This window comes from Dermacentor albipictus, chromosome 6 (genome assembly GCF_038994185.2).
Source record: "Dermacentor albipictus isolate Rhodes 1998 colony chromosome 6, USDA_Dalb.pri_finalv2, whole genome shotgun sequence".
In the NCBI taxonomy this organism is placed as follows: Eukaryota; Metazoa; Arthropoda; class Arachnida; order Ixodida; family Ixodidae; genus Dermacentor; species Dermacentor albipictus.
Window position 1 is genome coordinate 139849374 of NC_091826.1, and position 18781 is coordinate 139868154.

The window sequence follows — 18781 nt, forward strand, 5'->3', positions numbered from 1 at the left end:
CAAACAAACAGATAAGTATATAAAGTAATCACTAAAGTATACACGAAACAGCAATACATGCACACAAGTAAACTCGAGCCATGTTATTTAAACACATAATATGAAGCTCCTCGCGCGAACAAGAAAACAAATCGAAATTAATGAGACTATAACCATTAAAAAGAGATGGAAGAATATAGTGAAGGCGTTCTTGTCTAAGCTTAAGTCGAGGTGTCGGTACTATCCATTCCTCGCCATGTCTTGTTGGATAGCTTAACGTTTTTTTCTTTAGTTCTGCTAATTTCCTGAGATTCGTTATATTATTCCTAATTTCCCATTTAAAGGTGACACTGAGACGATATTTATAGAGATTGTGTACTTTAATTACTCTAGAATGACTAAATAAGGCTGCACTTGGATGTCGGTATGACGTATTATACACGTCGGAGATACCTTTTTTGGATTAGGTGAATGCGTTCAAGGTTAGTGAAGGTTGTGGTACCCCAAACTAAGTGGCAGTAATTCAAATGCGAGTTGAAGATTGAGTTGTAAATCAGCATTTTAGTTTGTGTAGGTAGGATGTTTCTTAAACGATCTATAACGCCAGTGATTTGAGCTATTTTGTTTGAGACATAATTAACGTGATCATCCCATGACATATTGGAGGAAAATATAACCCCTAGGCATTTGAACTGCTCTATTATTTCTACAGGACATGAATTCAAAATAATATCTTTATGCGGTGGGATAAGTTTATTTTTTGGTTTGAAAATGACTGCCTTAGTCTTACCCTTGTTTACCTTCATTGAATTAGCAATGGACCAATCCTCGAGGGCTTTCATTGCAACGTTGCATTGATCAATAAGTTCGGAAATGTTATTACCGGCAAAAAACAGACTTGTATCATCCGCATAGATGACAAACTTTGCATCATGGTTAATATTTGTTATATCATCTATATAAATGTTGAAGAGTAAAGGTCCTAGCGTACTTCCTTGAGGGACACCACACATGAGGTTTCGGTTCAGACTGCATACAATTAATTAATACCACTTGTTGCCTAAATGATAGATAAGAGTTCAATAATGATAGTGCTTTCCCTCAGATACCATAGTGCTGTAATTTATTAAGCAGTATTTTATAGTCCACGAGGTCAAAAGCCCTTGAAAAGTCCACAAACACACCAATGACAATAGCTTTGTTTTCTAGCTGTGTTATTATGTATTCTTTTTGCTCAAGCAATGCAGACTCAGTTGATTTGCCTTTGCAGAAGCCAAACTGAAATGGTGTTAGCAGGTTAAATTTATGAATGAAGTTAGACAGCCTTAGATGAAGCATTCTTTCAAAGGCTTTTGAGAACATTGGCAGAATTGAAATTGGTCTGTAATTACCGAGAACATTTCGATCTCCCTTTTTTAAAAAGGACAACGACTTTTGCTAATTGCATTTTTTGGAGGAAAACTGCAGTAACTAAACAGATGTTAAAGATGTGAGCAAGTATAGGAGTGATAACTTCAGCTACATGCTTGATTGGCCGAATTTGAATGTCATCAATATCGCAGCTACTGCTGTTGTTAAGATTTCTTATTACTGACACTACTTCACTTTCCGTAACAGGATGCAGGAAGACTGATTCATCATTTCGAACGCGAATGTATTTGCTAGCATCAGATTGAGCAGCGCTAGTAGTCAGGTTTGTTAAAAACGTATCGAGTACATTAGCCAATTCCAAACCACAAACTTTCTTTCCATCAATATTTAGTTTCGTTAATACAGTGTGTGCACTATTACGCTGTACCAGAGTATTTAATCTTGCCCATAGTGCACTATGTCGAGCATTCTTGACGTCTAGTAGTGATAGGTGGTAGGAAGTTCTTGCAGATCGCAGTTTTTTAGTCAATTTATTCCTGTATTTCTTAAAGACCGCAAGGTCCTCAGCCTGACGAGTGCACAAAAAATTTCTGTATAACTTTTGTTTGGTTGCCACAAAAGCCAGTGTGGAGCCACAAAAGCCAGCACTGCCCGGGACCTGAATCTTCGCTTAAGACGATCCTGGCAAACAAAGTGGTGATATTGCAGAATGCCAACAAGTTCGGGCTCAAGTGGAAAGTGGCAAAAGGAGGACAGCATGAGAAGCTAGAAAAAGTTCTTGTCAAGTGGCTGCATCAAACACGAAGCTCTGCAATCAACGTTGATGGCACCATTCTAAAAGAAAAGGCAGACCTTGTGGCATTGCATCTGGCCATCGACGACTTTCAGGCATCGAACGGGCGGCTGGATCACTTTAAAAAATGAAACAGGATTGTGTACAGCTACTCCTGCGGAGAAAGCACTTCCACGGACGTTTCGACGGTGAACGAGTGGTTAGAGTCACTGCCGGAGATGATTGCTGCATACAAGGCCTGCAACGCTTTCAATGCCGATGAGAGCGGCATTTTTTACCACATGCAGCCCGAGCAAACCCTTGCACTTAAGGGTGACAGCTGTGATGGTAGCAAGCCTAGTAAACAGCGTGTGATGGGATGATTCTGTGCTAACGAGGACAGTTCCGTGAGGCTGCCTGTGCTCGTTGTTGGAAAGTTTGGAAAGCCACGGTGCTTTAAGAACTTGAAGACGCTGCCGTGCAGCTACAACTTCAACAAAAAGGCGTGGATGACGTCTTCGCTCTTCAGCAATTTTTTGCAGCAGCTGGATAACGAAATGGGTGCCAAGGCAAGGAAAATATTGCTTTTCGTGGACAACGCACCATGCCACGCACCTGATACGTCCAGCCTGAGGAACATAAAGGCTGTTTTTTTTCCCGCCCAACTGCACAAGCCGGCTGCAGCTGCTGGATGCCGGCATCATTAAGTGCGTCAAGCAAAGGTACCGGAAGCAGTTAGTGCAGCGAGTTGGAAAAAAAGATCACTGTGCTCAACGCATGCATTTTATTGCCAGTTCGTGGAACGCAGTGTCGCGAAGCACAATCGCTAACTCGTTCAAGCACGGTGGCTTTAAGCGAGAGACTGTCTCCTCTGCTGGGGACCCAACAACCATGATGCCGCTCGAGGCCGATGCACGCTTCGCCGCCGACGATTTCGAGGGTTTAAACCTCACCACGACCTTCGCCGAGTACGTGGAGGCCGACAATGTTGCGATCTACGGCAAGGGGTCGCTGGATGACGCCATCGAAGAGGCTTTCCCTTACAAAAAAAATTGTTGAAAGGTTATTGAAATATCATTGGTCAACGTCAACAAATGACCTTGAAAGATTATTGGCAAATTGTTGAAACGTCATTGAGGAAATTGTTGACAAGTGTTGATAATTGGCCCGCGACATTCTGTCGAAACATCATTGTGGCCTCTCAATTTAAAAGATCGTTGGCATATCATTGAAACTATGGTGTATTTCACTCTTGAAAGCCCATTGAAGCAGTGTTGAAGATGTGTTATTTGTCAATGTTGAAAGCCCATTGAGGTATTGTTGAAATGTGCTGTTTGTCAATGTTGAAAGCCCATTGAAGCATTGTTGAAGGTCAAGATTGAAAGCCCATTGAGGTATTGTTGAAATTTGTTTTTTGTCAATGTTGACAGCCCATTGAAGCATTGTTGCAGATGTGTTGAGCCTCAAAATTGAAAGCCCATGGAGGTATTGTAGAAATGTGTAGTTCGTCAATATTGAAAGCCCATGGAAGCATTGTTGCAGATCTGTTGAACATCAACACAAATTACATTGAAAGCCCTTTATGCCCCACTGGGTATTTGGCAGTTTAAACCTGCACTTACCTTAAAATACTGCTGAGCTATGTCGCATATAATTACCTTTGATGTCACGGTGGTATGTCTGCTGTGAGAGGATAAGGATAAAATTTAAATACAGGCATTTTGTACCGCAGACCTCTGTCACCCTGGGCTCAAAAGCATGCTCCTAGATTGCCTGTAATAAACCATACTGTAAAACTGCTAGCAGTACTGTTATGCCACTTTTTTCAGTTGTCAGAGTGAATGGTCCTCCGAAAAATCAAGAGTGCTGAACTGATGCAGACAAAAACCATTTTTCTAGGTGAACTGTTTATTTCTAAACATCTATGTAAATGTACAACCATTTGTAGTTTGAGATCAGAAACTTCTTAAAAACTATCACACAGTACAAACTTCCTGCAGCTTGACACCACAACAAAATTAAATACTGAAGATGTAGTCAGTGTGGCTCTCAAGTAAAACACATTTCCCAAAAGAAATAAATTTTAAAAAATAAATGCCTAAATAAATAAATGTACAAGCAGACTGACATGACTGTAAATAAGAACACTCAAAAAAGGTACTTGCTTTCTCTATTAGGTAGCCAGTGGTACTATAACCATGGCACAATTTGCTTGTACCCACAGCACTCAACTGAGACCTGATATGCAGGGTGGTTATCTTTAAGTTTCATGGAACTTATTGAAGACTGACTGTTGCAGCTAACATAATTCTAGATACAGAGTGCCAAACATTACTTGCATGAGAAACAAGACACCATAGTCAGATGATTAACAAAAACTCATTTCCTAATAAAGTTTTTACGAATTGTAGCCGGTAATTTTACAAGGTGTATGCACTTAGAATGAATTTCCAGAATGACACTAGTAACGAGACACATGCCATCAAACTGGCTGTAGAAATGCACTGCTATGCATCGAAGCACAAAAGTAACCGGAATGCCCATGTATTTCTCTCACATTTATGGAAAAATATCGCAACTGGTGTCATCCTGGAAATTAATTTCAAGTGAATGTCTTGCAAACTCACGGGCTACAATTTGCAAACTGAAATATGTGCTGTGATGTTAGAAGTGAATTAATAAATTTATGACAATCAGTTTAATGTTTCCATTTCTTGTGCTAGTAATGTCCACCTCTGAATAATCCAGCTCAAGAACAAGAATTATGCTACCTGGCAGACAACTTAAATATCTGTAAAACTGAAAAAGGATCACTGTACAATCCTTATTTGTTGGTTGAATGGTGTGTGCCAATTTCAGTAAACCTTACATACTTTTGAAACATGGCAATCACAATAAGTGATGCCTATGGGAGCAGTTTATTATGCTGCATTGCTGTTGCATGATCCAGTTGTGTTTTCTGCCATGATAACGTTCCTGCGCAGGTAATTCCATATCAAGCGACTTATTCATATTAACTGCTTCAGATTTTCATATGAAACAAAGACAGCTATTAGTGATGTGCTGAAATACAGCAAAGTTACTCCTTGTGCGAGTTCCATTTCAATTTTATTCGCTGCCACAAAAAATAACGAAAGAATTCAGAAGATATGGTTTTATGCAAACATGAAAGGCACATCATTGCCATTACTGGAGATGTTTCGTTGCATATTAAATTTAAGCCGACTTATACCTATTAATTTTACTCATGTATTTTAGATAGCAATAAACCATTTTTACAAAGTTATGTAAAATGCCGTTCTTACTAAACTATGGAAATGGCACAGATGCACTTGCAGGTATGCAATTCCATGCCGAATCGACAAGCATTTTTTTTGACACCGCACATATATCTGAAACATTGCCATATGTTTACTAGAGTTTAAAGCTCGTTACCCACTTTTATTTATTTTTTCCAGATATTTTGTAGCATTTTAGGTGACAGTTTAGTTTTCCTGTTCAGCTGAGCTAGAGGCATCAAATGTCCTCTAGCTTTTCATTTTTTTTTCAAATGCTTCAAATACTTTTTTTTCAAATGCACATTGTATTGATCGAGGCCTTCAAATGGTGTGCGTGGAAATACGGTGAAGTGATGCAACTGCCAAAATAGCCAATTTTTCAAATATTTCAATACTTCAATTGCTTTTGGCACCGGCAAAAATGAGTCAAATTGCAATCCGTTTTTTTTTTCGTAACGAAAATTCACAGGACAGAAATTAAATACAGAATGATAGCCCAGGTGACATAGTATAGCAAAAAAATGTGAAGCTTTGGAGGTTCAGCTAATCGCCTGTAAAAAAAACAAAACAAATTTTAATCTTTTGCAAGAAGCTTCATGTTGAAGGAAAAAACAGCTTTCATGGTTGGCCAAAAAGTATGTGATACATTATTGGATAGCTCTACATGTCTGCTATGCATGTGTGAAGTTAAAAAAGGCATTATTTTTAAATACGAGAAATTCTTTTTTGAAATTTTGTCAGCACCGACTTTTCTCGGATGTGCGCACTGCTTGCCGGCTGGGAATGCAGACGACAAAGCTGGCTTCGTCTCCACACAGATGACAGAGAAGCGATGTTAGTGTCTGCATTTTATTGCCAAAGGACACATGCTCTAACGCAACGAGGCTTGTGTTTGGTGTGGGCCAGGTAAACCATACAGCCATTGCACATAAAATATCAATACGAGGTCTGTTAGAAGAGTATCCGACCTTTGGCTGAAGAAAAAAAACTGGCATAACTGAAGTGTTGGAAACCTAATCACCCTCAAAGTAGTCTCCTTGGGAATCCAGCCACTTCTCCCAGCGGTGCTGCCATTGTTAGAAGCATTCCGAGAAGGCCTCTTTCCAAATGGACTTTAGCTCAGCTGTCGTTGCAGCCATAATGTCTTCTCTTGTCTGAAATCACGCTTGTTTCAATGGCCCCTTGATTTTGGGAAACAGCCAGATGTTGCAGGCCGCCATATCAGGAGAGCAAGGAGCCTGTCGAACTACAGGAGTCTGGTTTTGCGCCAAAAAAGTCTGAATCAAGTGCGAGAAAAGCATTGTCGTGATGGATGTGCCAATTTCCTGTTGACAACTTCGGTATCTTGCTCCATACAGCATCACATAGGCCATGGAGGACATCCCTGTAGTAGTCTTTAGTGATTGTTTGACCCTGTGGTGTGTATCCGTGGTGTACCACACTGCGGGAGTCAAAGAAAGCAGTCAGCAACACTTTGACGTTGCTGCACACTTAGCGGTCTTTGGTTGGCGACGTGGAATGCTTCCACTGTAACGACTGGGATGTTTCCAGGTCGTAAACATCCCAGTCGACTGGGATTTGGTTTCCAGGTCGTAAACATACACCCAAGACTTGTCACAAGTGATTATGGTGTTCATGAAGTTGGGGTAACTGTTTGTGGAATCCAGCATGTCTGTGAGACTTCAACACGAAGTTGCTTTTGCTCCACCATGAGCAGCTTGCGAACGAATTTCGGCGCAACTCTCTTCATGGCCAAATCTTCGGTGATAATGGAATGTGCATAAAATGTGCTGATGCCCACCTCTTCCGCAATTTCTTGGATAGTTACACGACGGTCCCGCATCACCACGGGGTTCACTTCGGCAATGACCTGGTCATTTTAGCATGTTGATGGCCGACTGGAGCGTGGCTCGCTCTCCACCGATGTGTGGCCGTCTTTAAACTGGTTGTACCACTCCTTAATCTGTGTGCTGCGCATAGCACAGTCACCGAAAGCAGTCTGAATCTTCCAGATGGTTTCCACTTGGCTGTCGCCCAGTTTCTGTCAAAATTTGATGCAGTAGCACTGCTCCAGTCGCTCTGCCATTTTCCTTGCAATAAAAACCGACGAGAGCACTGTACTACCTCATTCAAACGCTGCGTCCCAGCAATTCACGCTATTGGCAGGTGGGAAAAAATTCATGCATGCGCACAAAGGTTCAAGGGTGGCTGATGAAAACGCGCTTGTTTCATATTCATCAGGTGTTCGCAAAAAAAGGTCGAATACTTTTCTAACAGACCTCGTACGTAATAAATATGTGAGGGAATCCTGCCGTGCTAAAAAATATGTTTCATGCAGTTTAGAAAAAGAAATATCAGCTATTATGTAGACAGTAAGTCTATAAAGAGCACTGATATTGTTCATACAAAGCATCCTAAAGGGCATGTCGCATTGCAATGCAACATAGAGGGAGCAGGACACTTTGTGCCCTGCTCCCTGAAGCCCAATGATGATGCAAGTAGAAAACACCTTCATAATTAAGACTGAAAACCTACATGAGTATGAACAAATTTTTGTGGTGTTGTTTGCTACCACTGTTTCAGAGCTGCAACATGCTCATCTATAAAAGTCATATGTGCCATGTTCAGTCTGATGTGGTCAGACACCATTGGCGACCACTTTTTGCGTTCATGTTAAAAAAATACGAGCTGAGACTGCAGCAGCAGCGCTTGACGTCACCTGCCTTCGTAATGATAAAAAAGGCAAGTCAGTTTGTTGAGTAGTTCTTGTGGCTAATATATTAACAACCTTTCCTTGCTAGATGACATGGCTTCATATATTTATGCTATACTTATGCTGTATGTGTGATCCACAAAGGAACATTATAAAAATACCTTATCGCACTTAAAGAATAATCACTTTTTGTTACTTGTCACATGCATAGCAGACATGTACGGCTGTGTAATGATGGGTGACATAGTTTTGTGCCAACCACCAAAGCTAATTTTTTACCTTCAACACGAAGCTTGCAAAAAATTTCAATGTTACAGTTTTTTTAACTGATCAACTGAACCTCCAAGGCTTGAAATATTTTGCTGCTATCCCAAGTCAACCAGTCTGATTTTATATTCATTTTGTGCCTTCTGTATTTCCCTACGTTAGAAGAAAATTCAAACTTTGCAAATTTTGGCAGTCACACCACTTCAGTCTCTTGACATGAACACCACCTGAATATCTGGATCATACAATTTCCCTTTCAGAAGAAACGTGTATCAGTGGCTTCTAGCTTAGCTGGGCAAGAACAATAAATTTTTGCCAAAATTCAAAAAAATTTTTGGGAAGGAAAATAAATGGGGAGCAAGAGTTCGGAGCTTCAACTATATCTGTGATGGCCAAAAAAACGCTGGTTGGTTGCCCTGGAATTACTTAAGAGTATGTATGAAAGCAAATTTTCTCAAAAATTTTCTCGTTGTACCTACTCAAAATCAAGCAAACTTGAAATGGTTTGCCATAATGGAACAGTTCTTGAGAAAATTGTTGGGTGGTTTGGCATGAAATGACTTAAGCTACTTAAAAAATATATTAATAAGGAAACACTATCCTTACTGGAACCATATCAAAAACTAACATAAAAATGTAGTGAACTATAACAAAGCACAGCACTTGTATTCTGGATTGAGCAATCCAATGTGGGCTTCTCAGGAGACTAGCAAAGTTAACATAAATAAAATTAACATAAAAATGTCAAGGCATAGGAAGGCACAACATTTGTATGCTCATTTGAGAAATCCAAATTGGCCCTTCAGGAGACTAACATAAAACATAAAAATGTCGAGAGTCACAAAAGCACAACACTTGTGTTTTGGTTTGAGCTGTCCAACTTGGGCTCTTCAGAGGTGAAGGGGCAGGGGCAGTTGCTTCAGGGGCAGGGTCCCATGCGAGAAGCGAGGCCGGAGTTCTTTACATAGGGCATGTTGGTACCAGGAAATTTGCGACACGTGAAGCCTGCAAAAACAAGCCAGAACAAGTTTTAAAAAGCAACTTCCACATGCAAAAGAATGGCATGCAATGTGCCCTCGTTACAATGGAATTGATTTATGTATTTGTGTTGCTTCATTCCAATTTTCCATGGGTACAGCTTTACAGCATGACCATTTAAATTTATTTAGTGTGGCACAGGACTCCACTAAGTGTCAAATGCAGGAAAGGGCAAAGAGGAACAAAACACTGTAGCAATATAACTTTATGAATATCTTCAATGTCAAAGATGTGAACCTTGCTTGCTGAGAAACAAAATGGTGAAAAAATTCATGCCGTTCATAAATAAACCTGAACTGACAACTAAAATAAATTCTTGTAACTTTCATAATTAAAATGTGCAGCACTTCACTGTGCCTTTCCATGCTCCAAATACAATAGTGTCATGTCACTAGAATTGAGTGTAGCTTCATTTGATGTTAGGTTTCCTGAGTTCACATGCAATCGGAACGTACTTCTCACCTTACAATGACTTAGGACTTTCAACATTAAAGAAGACACTGCTTACAGCGAAGTATGTTTTCTGCCTCAACGACTGAATTACTGTTATAATGAGGATTCCGTGTAGTTGTGCACCAAGCTGCTTAGCATGACCCATGCAGAATGTGACAGATACGAAGAAATGCTGTCTTTTAAGGGCCATATGCCATAGGACTGACTTCTTTAACCCTTTTAGGGTTCACTGCCATACATCTGTCGCTGTGACGGAACGTTCTGAAAAAATTTGCCTTTGCAGAACAAAGTGTTGCCTAGCCTCCCACTGGAGGTGCTGCAACCTTCCGAGACTTCTAGGAAATATTCTTATAGTGCTGTCGCTCCTTGGGTTTCTCCCAAACGGATTTTTCACTTAGCTCCTTGGTGTCTGTCATTGCACTAATTTGGGAGTGTTGCCACAAGTTTTTGTAACTTTCATTACAGAAAAAATTATGCTGCTTTATTCTGCATAAAAAAATAAAACATGTAAAACTGCAAATACTGAAATGGTATTGCCACTTTATTGTTATTTTAAAAATTATTTACCAGTTTATTTTCTCGGAAAGTCGCCCTGAAGAACTTAAATCTGCAATAAAAATATTAAGGATGCGCGAAAAGTGATTTTTGACACTGAACCGAATAATGCCAGAAGCAAATCAAATATTGGATAGCTTCTGAATAATGAACAGCTGATATCACAATTAATGTAAGTTGAGGTTCACATACTAGTATTCTTAATGTTAGCAAGTTTCTGTCATTGTTATGTTATGAAGAGCTGTTTATTAAAAGCACAAATGGAGCAGCAAAAAGTTTCTTCACATGCACAGGACTCTTCAGTAAGCATGAATGATTGCTGTACAGCCTCTAAAGTACAGCTACTTTAGTAACGTAGCCCGGTCTGCTATTCTTACAAGTTCTTACGTTTTACGTCTATACTATGTTATTGGAGGTGAAAATTTACCGTACTTTGGCTCAAATCTGATGTTTTATTGGTGTTTCGAAATATTAGAATAATACTCACATTTACAAATAGTGACCATTCAAAGACTAAATTGAATAGGACACTATTCAATTCGAAAGTTTTGAGTATGTGCACACCACAAAAGATATATAACTCCTAAATTAGAGGCATATTTCTCCCCAAAATGTGATCCTCAACGGGCTAAACAAGAGCGACAGAAAAGCCCATTCATCTTTTAGAGCGCAGCTCTTTGGCGTCCGTTCCTGGGTTTCGCGTCGTCGTCGTCGGCGGCGGCGTTGTCGTCGGCCTCGTAACCAGCTCGCCGACGAAGCTGCTCCGCCGCCGCGCATGCGCGCTGTCGGCTCTCCGGGCGAGGGAGGATGATGGAAGGGAGGAGGAGAGACTGTGGAGGAGGGCTGGCTACACAAATGGCTCTTTGGCGTCCGTTCCTGGGTTTCGCGTCGGCGTTGTCGTCGGCCTCGTAACCAGCTCCGCCCCCCTTTCATCCCCCCAGCGCTAGCAGCGACCGACTGATACCGCTTTCGTGAGTCCGCTACCGCACTCACGAAAGACGTCGTGCACTTCCTGCAACTCGCATTAACCGTCCATCGATCCACACCGATGTTAGTAGTGGGGGACTTTAATGTTGACATAAAGACAAACAGCAATTTCCTAACACTTATGCGGGAGAACATCCCGTTCCTCTCGCTCGTAACGCGTCCCACGGCTGTGACAACCTCGCGAAGCACTTGTATAGATCTCGTCTTTGAGAATCAAGCATTGGTGTACCAAGTCGAACATATATCAGTCTATTTCTCCGACCACAAAGCTTCCTTCATGACTGTCAAGAACTGTTAGTGGAGTCTTTGTTAAAGGAATACGTGTGAAAAATAAAAAAAAAACATTCTGTGATAGCGCATACATGTGTTGCTCGATTTCTTTGCCTCAATCTATCGAAAAGGTGAAACAGCTTATTTGCTGCGCTCAAATTTCGCATTAGGAAGTAGCGTAATCGTCGTTAATTTTTTGATAAATTTAAGCCCATAATCTACTTGGCAATGGTTCATAACCCTGTTAACAGGTAGGTGAAGTAAGGAAGCAGGAAACAATTCTAACAATTTCAGAATGGGAGTAGTGGACATGTCCGATGGTCTGTGAGAAGCTTTATACATTAGGCCCCAAGAGCCTTCTCCATTCATTGAAGTATATGGGGAAAAGCCACATAAATATTTTTTTTCATATCTTAGAATACAAAGTGATAAAGTGCATGTTAATAAATACGAGTCATAGGTTAGGTGCTTAGAATAAGTAAGCATCCACTAAACATAGTACTGTTGACAGTGAAGCTGGCAACTCTGTCCCTGTTTTTCTTTGATTGAAACTACCAAAAGAAAATTTCCACACCACTCAGGTTCCCTCTGCTGAAAGGTTGCTGTCTCGGATCACATGGACCTCCTTCAAGATAGGAGCAACTTTGATTTGATGTGGTCTGTTAAAATTGGTGAAACTACTGTTTCACATCTCAGAACATGGAGAGCTGTTTTGATTTCTGCAATTTGGTGAACGTGCTCCTGCTCGAGCTGAGCAGTAACCACACTTGAGCATAGCTTCTCCGCAATTTGTGTATTAGAATAACACTTTCAGGCTACTTAACCATGTCCTCCATGCCAATAGATTTGGAGCGTGCTTCACAGACAACTATTCCTTGCAATGATAGCCAAGTAGCACTGCTAATGCACAAACGCAGCTCATTTTATTTGGTGGAGATGCTAAAAACTTTCGGCAGTGAAGGCAGCTTTTAAATTTTAGAAGCATTTGAGTATGGCGGCATTAGGCACTTAAGATCATATGAACAGTCATTCCAAATGATAGGCTATTGCAGCACACAACTGCACATACGGGCTACATGAAAGTCGTTTATTATGCTAATGGCAAGTTCATAATTTTAGAAAAGAAATGTGAATGTAAAAATGCAACCGGAAAGGATATATGGTACTTGCCTATAACAGCACTGACCCTGATGGGGTCAAGAGCCTCTGTTGCCCCTTGGTGTTATTTCCAAAGCCCAAATGGCCCATGAGCTCCTCCTCTGTGAACACATGGTGAAGCAAGGCCCTTGCAAACTTTCCTGGTCCACCATGGCAGGCCATGGTAAGCTGGGCCAGGATAACCTTCTCAATGTGCACTCTTACAGCGTATGTGAACCTGCATGTTTAAGTAAATGTTAGCAAAACAGTTTTAGGCCTTTCAAGTACATTCACACAACAGCCCTATTGCAAATAAATTACAAAAGTACCTGTTGCAAATCTAGAATGCTAAACTTGACTTCTTACAAGCTTCTGATGCTGTCTGGATGCCCCATGTTTCAGAAAAACAATCCAGCACAAACAAGAATAAACCAAAGTATCCAAACATCTAGTACTTGAAAAAGGGGAGTACCAGCGAAACACAAATGACACGCACACAAGGAAACGGCATTAGACATGGACGGACATTGGGACGGACCAGCGTTCGTCCCTGTCTAATGCCTTTTCCATGTGTGCGCGTCCTTTGTTTTGCTGGTACCCCCCCTTTTCAAGTTCATCATGCACCAACTGGCCCAAGAGCTTGCGCTAATGCACATCTAGTACTATTTATTGTGATTACCATTCTTGGGATACTTCATATTTTCAGGTGTTTGTCTCGATTGTCCCATCCATTTGTGTGAATATGTAGCCCATGGTCTAATGGGGAGATTGGGCTGCTATGTTGAGGGAAGAGTTCAATACCAACCGTTGGAACAGCTTGGGTGACTGGGTATGCGACCCTGGGCATATGCCACTTTTCAATGAATCTCTTTCACGCTATCTTGAGCAGATGCTGCTGCTTGTGTTGGCAAGCAGCATTAGGAGCTCGAAGTGGGACATGATTGTCGATCATTACTAAGATTACCACTACACATCACGTTTCCTTGCTGTGCTCCAGAAGTAATGCGAGATTCCACTCCAGTGTATGAAATGTACATAAGCCGCAAGGACAGTAAATTAAATTAATTAAATTAATCTACTCGCGAAGCACAGGCTGCACAAGATCACGGAGTGAACTCAGAAGTTTGTGGACAGTCAGTTGATGTCCATGTCGGGGACCTCTAGGGAGACTCGGTCATTTCCTCGATGTGCATCATCATGCCGTCACACATTGTATAACAATTCTGTCTCGTTGTACCACTAATAGTCATCACGTATCACAGAATTCAAAATATAAATAGACACTTATATCTACTGTTTATTTAATCCTTACGGAAAATACTTTGAGCACGAGTTTTTGCAGAGATCATGAATTCTACCGCTTAAGGGAGCACTAAAGTAAAATTACATTAATTAAATTTTGGCGTTTTAAGTGCCAAAACGACAATCTGATGTTTAAGCTTGTTTCACATGCAAGCGATTCAGCTAATGGAGCGAACTGCGACGTGGCACTGCAAAGCTTTTCGCGAAGTTTCGTTTCACATGCATTGCCGCCGCGCATTTTCCGCTGCTGCGAATAGCAATGTTGCTGGCATAAAACACAGGACTTTCAGCCAGTTTCGGTAGTTTGCGACTACCAACATAAACATTGCTTTGTCCCTGCCTCTCAAATTTTTATTTTATAAATACATATCCTGCGCTTAGCAATTTAACAATCCGTTGAAAAGCTCTCTTGGCATGTTGCCTGTACCACGCGTACCAAGTAAATAAACATCGTCCTATGCGCAGGCTTTCCAGCACTAATCCTCCGCTGGTCACGTGTCGAGGTGGGCCGTTCGGAAGCAGTGCTGCCGCTCTGCCGCTGCGATGAAATTCAAACTTGCCCGAACCTTGCCGCTCCCACCGCCGCTTGAAACTGATTTCTGCGGCGCGGCGGCAGGATTTGCAAGCATTTTCACTTGCATGTGAAACAGGCTTTAGGCACGCCATAGTGGGGAACTCTGGATTAATTTTTACCAAATCAGGCTGCAAGGTACATGGGCAGTTTTGTATTTCACCTCCATCAAAATGCGGTTGTTTGATCATGTGACCTCGTGCTTAGCGGCGCTATGCCAACACCCCTAAGCAACTATGGCAAGAAAGCACTAAAGAGAACAATTATTTTAGATGTATCTGTAAATGACCTTCCTACAATTCAAGAGATTCACTCGTACCATGACAAGAGGCTGAGTAAATTGTAAAAGCAGCAAGAGGAAAGATTGGTGGCAGTGCTGCCTTGAAGTTACCACACCCGCTTGCTGTGACGTCATGGATTTTGATGATGTCTCTTCAGGTGCAGCAACTTTTTTATACAGATAAAGATGTTCTTCATCGTATTCCAAAAGCTTACAATAAGAACCGTCAGGAACTTTTACTGAAACAATACAACCCAAGTTTGTAAAAATACTTGAAATCCACGATGTGACAATGAGATGTCAGCACGAAGATTTTGGGGCGATACTCAGAAAATTGAACGTTGAGCTTTATTTTCTCTAATAATCAAGCAATTACCAAGAAACTTACAGAAGTAGATATTTAAAATGATGCTTTATTTTAAATTCATTTAAGGTGTCATTAGTGTCCCCTTAATACAAAACAAGGAATGCACTTAACTGCGTAATAGGTTAACATGCATCACTGGTTCTCATTAAGGTAGGATTATCAGTATAGCAATGGGCATGCACTGGCTGCTCCAGAGGGGAGCCCTGCCACTTCCCCTCAACCTCCCAATTTCCAATTTTTTTATGAGCAGTGATGCAATTTCTGTATCCTAACGAGGCATAATGCCAAGGAGATTCATGCCATGCTGGCTACAATATGTGGTGACCGGCACTTCACACCGTCCAGCTCGGCATCAATCTTTTTGGAATTTGGCCCTTGAAATGCAGAAAGCCCTGATCACTGCTCGTTCTTCAGCCAACTTTCTCAAAGAGTGCTGCTGTTCTGGTTTGATACCTCTAGCAGTGCACTGCTGCATGACATAGGTCATACCTTCGTTCTGGTAAAACTAGGAAGATGTGCACACACGTAGACCACTAATGTCCACACTAAGTTTCTGAACGCCCCTCTCATATCAGGCATATACCCTGAAGAAGGCACATTCTATCTCTAATATGTTCACAAGTGACACTGAAATTCACTCCCAGTCCCGGTGCAGTTGCAGTCTTTCAGCTGAGTGCTTAAAGGCACCATGTCTCCTAATGAAGGCACTCTGCACAAATTGATCACTGGAGCAAATGCCTTGCAGTTGCATCAGCAATGTTGTTTTTTCTGCTTCCTGCAATACATTTTCACGGCATCACTGTATTTGATCATGGTGACGTTACAGAATGGATGGCCAAACAATTCACCTTTAGCATTCCAGCTTGGGTGTCTCTCAGCTCATTTTGAATCTGAAAAAAGATGTCAGTATTAAAATGTGAAGCCACAATGCAGCAAAATCAACAATCAAAAGCGCTACATGGACCATAAGGCTGACATAAATTGACGGATACAAATGACTAGTCATTGAATACACTACAGTGTGGCCGCTCTTGCCAATGGCAGTGTGAGCTCGTCAAATAATTTATTTCACATTCCTCTATTATTTTAAAAATTATTTCCATGCATCTACTGAACTGTTATGGCCACATATTAAAGGCAGCTCCTTCATATAAAACCACAGTGTTGCATTTTACTCCCCGTCTACCTGACGCTACTGAACTTTTGCTTACTCTCAAAGAGAGAATTTCACAGAACTGCTCTTTCGACGATGCATTATTCCAAGCTTGTGGCAAAGCGTTGTCATTTAGTTCACAACTATGCGCTCCCCTTTCAATCTGTTCACTCTTTAGTGCTCGGATTCAAATCAAAAATAGCTTTTCGACATAACTAGCTACTTCTATGGTTACAAGAAACAATGCTAATTATTGATGTTTATGTTGCCGATAGCGTATACATGCCACCTCGAAACCCAGTGGGACGACAAGGCAGATATGCCAGGCATCTCGTTCCTTTACTGATTTTAAAATTTTGTTAAATCAATCACTTACTGAAGTGCGAAAAGCTGCGGTTTCACGAAATTACATTATTTTGAATGTTGTAGGACCTGGAGTGCCATGAAATCTGCCTTTCCGTGAATGCTAAGAGCGCCTACGCGAAGCCGTTTGGGGCGAAGCACTCGATGGCGTCGAACGAAGATGAAAAAAGAAAGCTGAATGCGCGCGAACTGGTGGAAAACAAAACACACGCGGTTGGCAAGGCGTATAACTCGATGATTTCGCAGCACTCTGTGGCATCCCTCTCCATTTATCTCACGCATCGCATAGAATCACATGTACACCCTTCAAATTCTTTATTATTATTGCGCGACAGCCTCCTCTGTGTTTTCCTATCGCGCGAACATCGGCCGCACGGCGTGTCAGATAGCAGCTTTGAAGCGCCGCGGAGTCGAAGGGAACAGCGCAACAGAATACACTTTCGCCGATCCCACCGCCCCACGCCGCTACAAGCTCGCTCCCAGGTCTTGTACTAGCGTGGCGCAAACGAAATATCTTCCGATTACAGTACAGATCGGATGGTTTCACGTCGCATTGTTTTGCGCTCATTAATAAGGCTAACTCAATCGGTGCTCGAACACCGTATCAGAAATCATGGCGTACAACATGCCCTGTTTTAGCTGGCTCCACATAGCTGCCTTACGTCACCACAAGCGGAGTGTAAAGTTAAACCAGGACAAAGCTCCATGTTATATACCACGAATCTAGTGCTGTACAACCAATTCTGGCAACGGAAGGATAGTACTAGGAATGAAAACTAGAAAAGAGGCGCGCGGAAGACACGCACAAGCGCTGAAATCATTTCCGCGCTCCGTTCAACAAGGGGAATTCGAAACACTCAACTCACCCTTAATGTCGCTGAGTCGGAGGCGATCATGGCGCTCTTCGAGGCAACAAGCCCATAAAAAGCGAGCAGCACGCAGGAATATTCCAAAGATGTCACAGCGAAGCACACAAAGGACGCAGAAAACGCAGGAAGCTCTCAAGCAAACAGCAAACAGCGTGCCGCCGGCGAAATGTGCCAAGCATCAACAGACCAAACGCGCAATTATACGTGTACACTCATACATATACAGGCTTATATTATCATGAATTGTACCATTTGATAACAAATTTTGTAATTTCATGTTAATACTGAACAATTGTTGCGATTTGCAAGTGTATGAAAGTTTTTGCTTCGCTTCTTTGATGAACTACTTTCTTTATCGCAGTAACGCAGTGCACCGGCCGGAGCTAATGGCATGCGCGGGAAAACGCGCCAAATTCAAACGTCGCAAACGCCGTGCTAATGTTTGCGCGCACAGTATTCGTCGTTTGTATTTAAAAAAAAAAAGTAATGCGTGCCGCAACCATGCGAACTGAACTATTGACCACAAAAGTACAGAAACGTCGCTGTTTGTGCTTCTTATTTCGACGTCATGGCAAACTGCAGGCGGTCTGTCGTCCCATTCTTTAAACATTTGTGCGTGTGCTTCTGCGCTGTGCGAGTTGTCACCGAGAACGTATAGCAGCGCAGATTGTGCTTGGTGGCCGAGCAGATTTCCAACACATTCGCCAGCACCCCATCTAGGTCACAGGAAAGAATTTGGCCTCCATGTGAAATATGAGCACCATGTTGTACATATCCGCCAAGCTTTTCGTTTCGTTCTGTAGCGCGCTAACGGGTAACATCTAAGCGAAATTACTCTGTAAAAACGATGTTCACTCCTTTCTCCGCCGCACCCGCCGTGGTGGCATAGCGGCTGAGGTGTTGCGCTACTAACCCGAGTGCTTGGAGTCTAATGCCGGCGGCGGCGGCTGCATTTCGATGGGGCTGAAATGCAAAAACGCCCGCGTACTGTGCGTTTAACCTGCACCAAATTTGGTGCCGGTTAAAGGACCCTAGATGGTCAAAATAAATATGGAG

General features: G+C 41.8%; 1 protein-coding gene and 1 long non-coding RNA gene across 3 annotated transcripts in view; both read right to left on the minus strand.

Moving 5' to 3' along the window:
- The window catches only part of LOC135896096 (ferredoxin-fold anticodon-binding domain-containing protein 1 homolog), a 151254-nt gene that overhangs the window by 49846 nt on the left and 82627 nt on the right, over window positions 1-18781 (minus strand). The gene's annotated exons all lie outside the window — the stretch shown is intronic.
- Window positions 4116-17871, minus strand: LOC135896099 (uncharacterized). Its single transcript, XR_010562589.2, has 4 exons — window positions 17723-17871; window positions 16189-16230; window positions 12854-13058; window positions 4116-9385 (listed from the first exon to the last, which is right to left on the minus strand). It is a non-coding gene; the product is annotated as an uncharacterized lncRNA (long non-coding RNA).